Genomic DNA, 10,384 nt, shown 5'->3' with positions numbered 1-10,384 from the left:
TCCAGTCTGTTGCATTTATATATTCATGAATTCAATTGCTGCAAACTTCTGTACAAGCGTGTATTGTGTGAGTGTGCAATTTTTTCTTCTTTGACAATACTCTTAATATTTTCTATTATCAGCTCATGATGTTTCAGTAACATGCACATCACATCTGTAAATGCTAATGTAATACATATGGAACCATTTTTCTTAACTTAAAAACATTATAGCATGGTTTAAAAAAAAAAAAAAAAACTTTTGCTGTTACCAAAATCAACTTTGTGATCACATTCATGTATAAGCTAATTACTTAAAATGTATTAAAAACTAAACCCAAAGAGCACTGAATTCCCCAGTTTAAATTACTGCTGACACCTTAGGGTAGTTTCTTAAAATCTCAATCAACAATCCATTAGAGCTCAACAGGAGTAAAACTAAATCCTCATTTAAGTGTATTTATCCAGTCTCTTTTCTCTCTTTCAAATGCTAAATCCATTTTAGCATATGCCCCTGCTTTCTCTCGCCTTTTTCTAAAGCCTAGCAGCTTCTATTACCCTTGTAAATATGAAAGATGCTAATCATATGACATATCACGTCTCAGTCGGAGCCTGGAATAAAGCCTTGAGATGTGGGATCATTGCATCCAGACAACAGCTTCATCAGCCGGAAAGTTGTTTTTTTTTCTCCTTCCCTTCAACCATCAATCCCTTCTTTGTCTGAAAGAAAATGGAGGCAGTGCATGTCTTCCATGGCCATATGGTTCATTCTGTATTTTCTTAGTTTGATTCAGTATGTGTTTCTGGAGCTGGCTAGTGTATAGTGATACAGAGTATCCTCATCTTGTTTTGTTATTACAGATGCAACAGACACTGTATCTTGGTAAATGGTTTATTTCAAAACATTCATTATTTTCTTCAGTACAAACCATAATAATCTACCCTGTAATGTAAAAACATCTGTATGCTGATTTGGTACCTAAGTTAATGAAATTGGAATATCATTGTAGAGAAGAAAATGGTATTGTTATGTGTGTGTATGTATGTGTATGTATGTATATATGTGTGTGTATATATATATATATATATATATATATATATATGAACCCAGACTATTTTTTAGTAAATTGCATGCTTTTTATATACTAGTGGCACTAAAGCTGCGTACACACTTCCAATTTTTATCGTTGGAAATGAACAACGAACGACCGATTGGCCAAAAATTGTTCGTAAAAAAAGTAACCAACGACGCCGACGAACGAGGATAGTCGTTGGAAATGAACGACCGGACCGGCGGATCGGATTGGACGACGATCGTTGACCATCTATCGTGTGTACGGTCGTTCAGTGATCGTCCATGGTCTGAGCATGCGCGGTGAACGAACGTTCTCTCACTTCCTGTGGTGCACGTCACTTTCTGTATCGTTCAAACGATCGCATCTATCGTGTGTACAATATCTTTGAACGATCGTGTCGTTATCTGTAGGTACAGGATCGGTGCCATACGATCGTTCGCAGATATCGTGCAGGATCGTTCGTCGTTCGTTTACCAACGATAAAAATTGGAAGTGTGTACGTAGCTTAATAAATAAGCTAATTTTTATGCATTGCATCCTATTGGTAACTAATATAAAACCTTTTGTCCTAAGAGGCACTCATTGAAAGGTAAAAAAGTTAATTAGCAGCAGGTGTCTTGTGGTATTTGCTGGTGGAAAAGACTTTTACTAAAAGGAAAACTGGCAAAACATCAACTATGGAGTTTTTATTGCTGACTTTTGCTGCTTCTGTGTATCCTTGAACTGTCTAGTGCAGACTTTCTCAACCCATTTAACACGGGGGAACCCTTGAAAAATCTTAGTGTGGTGGTCAGTAGAAAGAATGTCACCCTTACAGAAAGCAAAGAAGATCTTTAGTGTTCGCTAAACTGACCTGAGAAACAGAAATTGCCCATTGCTCTAGGAATCTCTAGCAACCTCTGGAGCAACCCTGGTTGAGAAACGCTAGTAAAGAGATCCACTAATCCATTATCATAATGTTTAGAACTAACAGTGCAAGGTCTCATGTCAGCAGATGTTGTATTCCTATATTTGATATACACTTCAAATGTAGTTCAGCAAATACCTATTGACTATAATTGATCAGTACACTGATCAGTGCGCTGTATTTCTTTGGATGCAGCATGTTCTGTTAAGGTGCATATAAACTGTAGGTGAAGCAGGTTAAATCCTGAGTTGTCTAATGATACCCAGCTGTATTGCAGTAGACAAAAAACAATATTTGAAGTTGACAACATGTACCCTCTATTAGCCCTTCAAAATATAAGGTGCACCAAGTCCTAAGTTTTTTTTTTTTTTTTTTTTTTCAGAAAATAGCCACAGCTTGAGTAAAAAAGCCTTTACTCTGCCAACATACTGCAGAGAAGCAACCTTACTGTCTGTGGGGATTGTGGTGGGTCAGGGTTGTAATTTTAAAAAAATAGGCCCCTTCTTTTTTTTTTTTTAAGTCCTAAGTTTTTTTTTTTTTTTTTTTTTTTCAGAAAATAGCCACAGCTTGAGTAAAAAAGCCTTTACTCTGCCAACATACTGCAGAGAAGCAACCTTACTGTCTGTGGGGATTGTGGTGGGTCAGGGTTGTAGTTCCCCAATTAGCAGGGCGTTGTAGTGAATGCAGAGCTATAGGTCTAACTCAACAGGGGGCATGTCAGACCTAAGCATAAGGAGCACTGCTTCCAAGCACTTACATGCAGTATGCTGGCGGCAGACAGGCTTTTCTACTGTGTTTCTACTCCCAAGATCTTCTTGACACCGAAAAAAGAGTACCAGGCAGGGTTTTAAAGTAAATTTTACTGTATCAAGGCTGAAAGTGAGTATTTATCCAAGGAAGGTACCCTCAGTTGTCTCTTAAACTAAAATTGAAATTGTGTTTTAATGGTCAACCCCAAACTAGTATTTCAGAGGGTTATTAAGCGTTATTATTTATTCATTGGTCCCAGGCCTCAAAAAAATATAGAAAATCAGTAAATAAGTTGGATCACCAAACTCCAACTGTAACTAGAATGTTAACATTTGTGTTGGCTTACCTTTTAAAAAAAGAGATACCTATGACCACTTAGTAGACCAAAACGAAACTTGAACTATCATTATCTATACAATATATAATAGAAATAATAAAAATAATCTATATGCACTATATTAGTTCTTCAAAAACAGAGTTAGTAATTCCACAATTACATGGTCAGCCAAGTTGTGTGAATTTATATATCATGAATTTACAAAGCACATGACACAATTTTAGATGTATGGTCCTAAAGATGACTAAACGTGTGCAGAATAACCGCAGAGAAGGTCAGTTTTAGACCTGTGCTGATATATTTGCCCCTTTATAGATCATCAACAGCTCCCCCACTCTTAATCTAATCAGGTGTCTTTAAACGATATTGAAAAATGAGTGTGTTAATAAACCATATGGGGATATATATGCAGCTTTTAAACAACTTTCTATTATCCCATGTACTATATGTATGGGCAGCATCCACCTGTTACCCATATACAGACAATAAATAGGGAAATGGACATGTACATTGATAATAATATATTTAAGTTCCAAAAATTAAAACCTGTAATATAACTTTATTGTGTATGTTTGAGAAATCAGAATTACATTGATGTATAATAACTACGCTAACAGAATCCTGAGCTTAGTCTGGCCCTTATATGTTAACTGTACAGTTCTACAGATATCTGCCCAGATTAGCACAGCAAGTGTGTTTTCATTTGTAGGGCAGGGTAGGCTAACTTGCATAAGAGTTTGCAGAATCTCCTCCCTTTCTTTGCCTAACTGAAACCCCAAAAGGCTTTCAGCCAAATCATTACATTCAACAGAGGTGGCCAGGCCAGCACAGCTTTTCAGTAAAACCCTGAAAAGAAAAGGATCCTTGAAGTTTAGAAGATGCCCAAGGAAAACTCTGAATGACATGAAAAGATTGAGTTTCCATAGCTGTTGGAGCACGAGAGCAGTGTAACAGCACAAAGGGGGATTGGAGCGCTGCCACTGGCCCATTGCTCTATCTCAGTACAATTGGGTCACTGAAATAGAGAATTAATTACCATTGGTGAGTGGGCAGTCCATTCACCACTGGCTGAGTTTTATTAAACGCCAATATAAATAACAAAACAACTCTTGTGGCTGCACTATCCCTACACGCCAAAGGAAGGATTATGCCGAGGATTAACATCTTAAAGTCTATGAGACTTTCTGACTCAGGGCTCCGAGCTGGTAATCGAATTTGTCTGCTGTATCAGCGATTAGTGCTCTTATTCTCCCACTTTTGCCTGGATGGCCAATGTCCCTTTTTGCAGGCAAGAGCCTATGCACAATAGGCTGTTCTTTTCTATGCATCTTTGTACTATGAGAGCAAAATAATAAAGCACAGTCTGACTGGTCTTCTTAATCTTAGGAATGGCACTTCTAGAGATATCTTTGATTAATGTGTTAAAAAAGGGTATGTTGTATAGAAGAAAACCTGGGAGGTGCATAGTGCTTTGCAGGTTCAAAACACAACATGGATTATTCTAATGTACAGTAGCCTAGATGACAAGCACCTAATAAAAAAACATTGCTTGTAGTTTTTTTTTTTAAATAAAATAGCAGATGAAAACCCAATTATTTAAAAACATGGCACTGAAATTTACTGATTAAGTCTGTTCTTTGAGTCTAGAGCTAGGCACAAACATAATAAACACTAAGCATGTAGAATTACAATATTCCTATGACAAACCAAATCAATTAGCAAAGGTTCACTTGTAGCTGGCTTTATTCTGTTTTATCAACCTTTGAAATCATGTGTGCTAGTTGCCCATGTTACTATTCATAATGTAAATGACTAGGAATCATAGTATTAGCAAAACCTGGATGTTGATAATTCTAACACTACAAAACTTGTAGGTTTTCCTAGTTTTGTTTGAACAAAAATGTATAGGTTTCTGTTGCTATAAAATTACAATACCCAGCCTTACAGTGACCACAAACAACTTTCCTACAAATTAATACTTTTACAGCACACGTGGCACTTAACACTTTAAACAGTTATTTGCACGTCTGAAATATCTTTGTTGGCATTTTATTTGGACAGTTTTTTCTAGCACTTCTTTTTAAGGATGTTGTTGTGCAGAAGCCACTGTTGTGAAAGAACATAAATCAGGCCTATTCTTTGTTTTATTTTTTTTTACAATGCCTCCCCCCTGTATTTGTTTCCAGTTGACCTACAGAAAAAGAAAGACTTGTTGCTATCCAGCCATACTACTTGTGGGGTCTGTCTTTTTCTGTGGAATCAATGGCTATAAACACACCTCAACCTCAGTGCTTCTCTTTGGACGCTGCAAAGTGCAGACAAACAAAGGTCCTTCTTGAAAACTTAGAGAGTCCCCTTTCTTGCAGAAGTGCTGGTGAGACAAGCTGGATCCATTGTTTCAGATATTTTGATCCTTACCCAGTGTTGTGCCTTTGTAAATGCAAAGTAGGATTTCCCAAGAAAGAGGTTTATGGTTGGAGTTGGCCTTTAAATAGAATGCAAATATGTGGCCATTGCTATCTTGGTTTTAAAAATGTGGGCAGACCAATTCAGCAATGGCTGGAGCAGAGTTTTGTTTTTGTAGGTTCACTTTATTGTCAATAAAAACATGATCAAGGTTATAGCCCTTCCCTGTTTTAGTGAAAACTAAAATAAATAGGGTTGGACTATAAGGTCACTTGTTTCCATAGTTCTTCTATTTTTTCTTCTACCTTTGATATGTGTACAACACTTATGACCTTAATCTTATTTTCTCCCTATCCTTTCTCACCATAAAGGGTATATTTTAATCTATGGGAAAACGTTCCTACATGTTATCAATATATTTAATCTAAAATCTAAATAGCCAAAAACTTTATTTTATTTAAAAAGGGAAACGTTTTGAGTACCCATTAAATTTTTATTCTTGTCTCTGTTCCTGCTGGGAAGATTTCCCCTTTGTATTTGTCTTAGTGCAGAAAGTGATGGGAAATCAAAATTTCACAACTGTAACCAGTTTACCAGCTCTGTGAAATAAATGGGAGGCAATTCAAGAGTTGGCTCATATATGTACTTAAAGCAAAAATTAACCTAAATGTTGAAAAAAAAATCTGATTAAGCGTTAATGCAGAAGGAACAGGCTTTGTCTCTTTTGCAATAAAACAAATTTAGGCTGTTGGATTGCAAATATTTCACCATTTACCTTTCTTCGCCCCAGTACTTGCCTCTTCACATGATCGTTCATTGAGTTCAGGATCTTCAGCCATCTTGATTGGCCATGCTGGAGTGACAAAGCTCCTATGAATATGCACAGGAACTTATTCATTCCTGGCAGTCATCTGTGCTAGAATTGTACACCATTGTGCCGTCCCTTGTAAAATTCAGAATCTGCCTACTCACAATTTTTTACAAAAAGCAATATGCTAATGGATGATAGGGGGTTGTCAACACATGGACTCATCTCTGCCAACGCAAATAAATCCTTTAAAAAGCATGTAGTCCCTGCACTAAAATCAGACACTTGAGCAGGAATATGTATTCTGTATTTGGGGAAACATTCCTGTGGTTGATGTTGGTCAACCAACTGTGATTATTTCTGGAACAACTGTGATTATTTCTGGAACAGTTTTAGTTTCGTCATTAAAAAGTGTGTAATTACCACCATAAGTAAGCTTTAACATTTAAAAGACAGTAATTCAAGTAATTCAAAAAGACATTTTCAATTTTTTATTTTGCAGTTTAAAAATCAGGGCTGTCCAGCAGGTGATATGATGGCCATACATGCGGCAATTTCTTTCACTGCCTCCTAGGTCCCCTTTAGAGTGTGTATAGAATGCTAAGTGCCAGAACACTGTGTGCAACCAAGCACCCGACATTTAAATGAAACCAACATTACAACAGACATAATGTAGATCTGGGCTGAAAGAGGAGAAATGAAGTATTTGGAGTAGCATGTGTTCAGGTAAGTATCCACTGCACACCAGGATTTTTATTTAAATAAGGTAGGAGGGTTTTTATTACTTCCACTGAATTATTGGCAAAGCAACTGGACACCTGCCTAGGGCCCACCAGCTGCAGGAGATCCACCCAGGGATTTCAAGATCCAGTGTGAACTTTCTGGAACCAGCACTGCTCTGCTGTCATACAGAGCAGCTAAAAACCTGCTTTTAGTATGTGGTTGCCAGTAATTGCCAGGATTGGAGCCCCATGTGTCCTTCTCCTGATCATGTGACATATCACAAGGAAAGGGAGAATGTTCACCTTCCAGCATGTGCCTGCAGAAAGCATCCAGTGAGAAACAGATGAGGAGGAGGGAGTGAATATCCAGACCATAAAGTGTCCTGCAAGTGACTTCCCTATTGGATCTCTAAAAAGCCTCCTTACTGCCTTTTCTCTCCTAGGAGGACCCCAGACCAAAATTGACCTACAAACCTCTATGGGAAAATTTGAGAAAAAAAATAAGTAAAAAGGAAGTGATCATTTCCCATGTTTCAATTTTAATGACAGGTCTGCTTGAAATTTAACATAAAAAATTGCTGTAAAGTGTACAATAGACTAGTTTTAAAGCTTGTATCATATCCATATCCATATCACATGTAGGTTAGTTGGTATTCCCTGGTCAAGTAGAATGCAGGTAGAGCTTATTTGTAGGCACTACAGTATTAAAAAATCAAAGAGAAGAAAACTTTCTGAATTACTGCTTTATTCAATTATTCTTTAATACAAAAATCAGCACAGGATAAAAGCATTTCATGGTGTACTCATTTAAAATAAAGAGAATATTTTGACAGTCTTCTCTCTAAGTTATTGATGTGCCCTGTTTTGTTCTAGTATCATTTAGAGTTATACTTAGTTTTTGTTGTTGTTTTGATGTGGAGTAAAGCTTGGTTTTTCTATTCAACCAAGCAATAATTTACTGACCCTTCTGCAGATCTCTTGATCCCTTCATAAACTGGCCTCCATTCGGTCCGACATCGTCCAGTGCAGAGGAACTACTGGACTCCACCAAACCTCTTCCTTTCCCTTTTGGTTTCTGCCTACATCACCTGATCTCACAGTGCCAGATTGGGTGACGTTTCCTTCTGTAAATGTAAAAACAAAGTGCCTACCTCACTGCGCATGTGTGAGATCAGCACTTTTATTATCTACATTGCAGGGAAAAGCCCTTTTAGCGCATGCACAATATTAGGTTTGTGCAAAAGAACCAGCTGGCTGTGTGGTAGTTTAATCAATTTATTTTATTTAGGACAAGTTTATAGAATTGAACAATAATCAAACTAAAGTCAATTATTGTATGGCTTGCAGACATATTACCTGCCTAATAACAATTTTGCCACACAAATTTAGATTAAAGAGAAAGATATTTTATGTTTTTTTATAATTAATTTTTTTTAAAGGAGGACAATTTGCAGATTGTAAAAACAGTAATTTACAAATAAAAACTAGATTTAAAAATAATACTTAAAATACACCCCCCAAAATACATAATCTAGAGGAAAAAGCTACTCTGTGTCTATTTATAAAACATTGAATCTGATATTCATCCAGTATCCTCCGAGAATTTTCCAGGTCTAGATGGCCCAAATACCTTGAAATGATTTTAGTCAAGGTACCAGGAATTTAATAAATGTAATAAAATCAATAAGAACTCTTTGTGATTGCTATACAATTCCATTCTGTTACATTTTGTGTAACTACTCTTACTCACCTTTGGCTTGATTTTAAGGTATTATATTTTGCAAGAGATAAACGGAAGATTATTATTAAGTTTAATAATAAAACTTGCCTCATACAGGGAGAATAAACACTTTCAAATTTTCATTCCTCAAAAAAAGAGCTGCTTTTGCAAAAAAAAAAAAAAAATGACAGATTTTGTAGCTTTGTTTATTTTATTGTTGTGAAAGTTTTCTATTTTTTTTTTTATTTATTAGCTTATTATTTTCATATTTTATATATATTTATATAATTTATAATTATTTATTATATTTATTATTTTACACGTACTTGAATGTTACTGGTTTTCATTTTTGATGTGGAAAAAAACAAATTAGTTTATATAAACTTATAAAAAATACATAGTCAAAAATAATTAGGCTAATATGAAACACATTTTTGGCACTAGGCACCAAGCTTTTAATACAAATGGGAGTCATTTAAAGTTTACATTTTAAAAATCATAGAGATTTATAATTTATTTTAATATATATTTATTTTAATATATAATATTTTAATATTTAATATATAATTAATTTTAATTTATAATTTTTCTCATTTTTACTAACTAAATTTACAAGGCAGTGCTGAGTTATTGATCACAAAAGCTTTTTACCTGCTATTCAGAACGATAATAACAAATGGTATGACAACTTCAGCCAGGTTACACATGTACTGTTTTACGTTTCACTTTAAGTTGTTCAATTTAGAAACATTGTAATTAATAATACCGTATTTATCAAGTATTTACATAAGTAAAGTTACTCACATGTAAAAAATGTAATATACAAAAAAAAATGAGTTTGATGGTGTAAAAATAAAAAATTGTAAAACAAATATTTAATTGATCTTTAATGAACCAAACTGTCGCTGCAAAGCTTTAAAAAAAAAAAATAATGAAAAATTTCCAAAAATACAATCGAAATAATAAAACTTAATTCCAATGATTGAATGAACTATCAAATACTCCCACTGAAATGTTCAGGCTTCATCCAGGAACTTTCCAAATCTGTGGTAGTTTGAAGCTTTTTATCAGCTATTCGGCTGGGGGTCACACTATGAAAGTATACAAATTCTGTACATTTTTTGCTGTATTTTTCTGAATTTTAGCAGAAGTTTTGCTGTTTTTTGTGACATTTTTTCTGTGTTTGTGTCCAGAAAAATGCACCTAAACAGCATTTTAATGCTGAAATGTAAGTCCAGCCCTAATAAATTAAGAAAGCCTAGAAATAACTGCTTTAAAGCTATTTGATTTTCCTTGTTTAATGGTATATTGGAAGTTAGTTGAACCCACCATCAAATGAGTGAATCATTTTCACACAAAACTGGGAAATGAATCAAAACAATGGGGTAGATTGGTGCAGACCATCCCATTTCATGCAATTATATTTTCCTTTTAAAAGAATTGTATGACTGAGCCTGATATAAAATGGATGTCAGATGTGTGTCAGTTATTTCCCTCATGTTTAAAGGTTGAGAAACACTGGAGGATTTCCTCACACATCCGAATAGTGTGAAGAGATGTCGTCCTATTTAATGGCAGCAACAACCTGTCGGGAATTTTAACTCTTCACTTGGCTATGCAAAACTTTAAAAAGTTGTGGTTATACATGCACTGAGCCATTCCAAATGGCTTAATTATTAC

Source organism: Pyxicephalus adspersus, chromosome 3, assembly GCF_032062135.1.
Source record: "Pyxicephalus adspersus chromosome 3, UCB_Pads_2.0, whole genome shotgun sequence".
In the NCBI taxonomy this organism is placed as follows: domain Eukaryota; kingdom Metazoa; phylum Chordata; class Amphibia; order Anura; family Pyxicephalidae; genus Pyxicephalus; species Pyxicephalus adspersus.
This window is presented reverse-complemented; position numbering follows the sequence as displayed.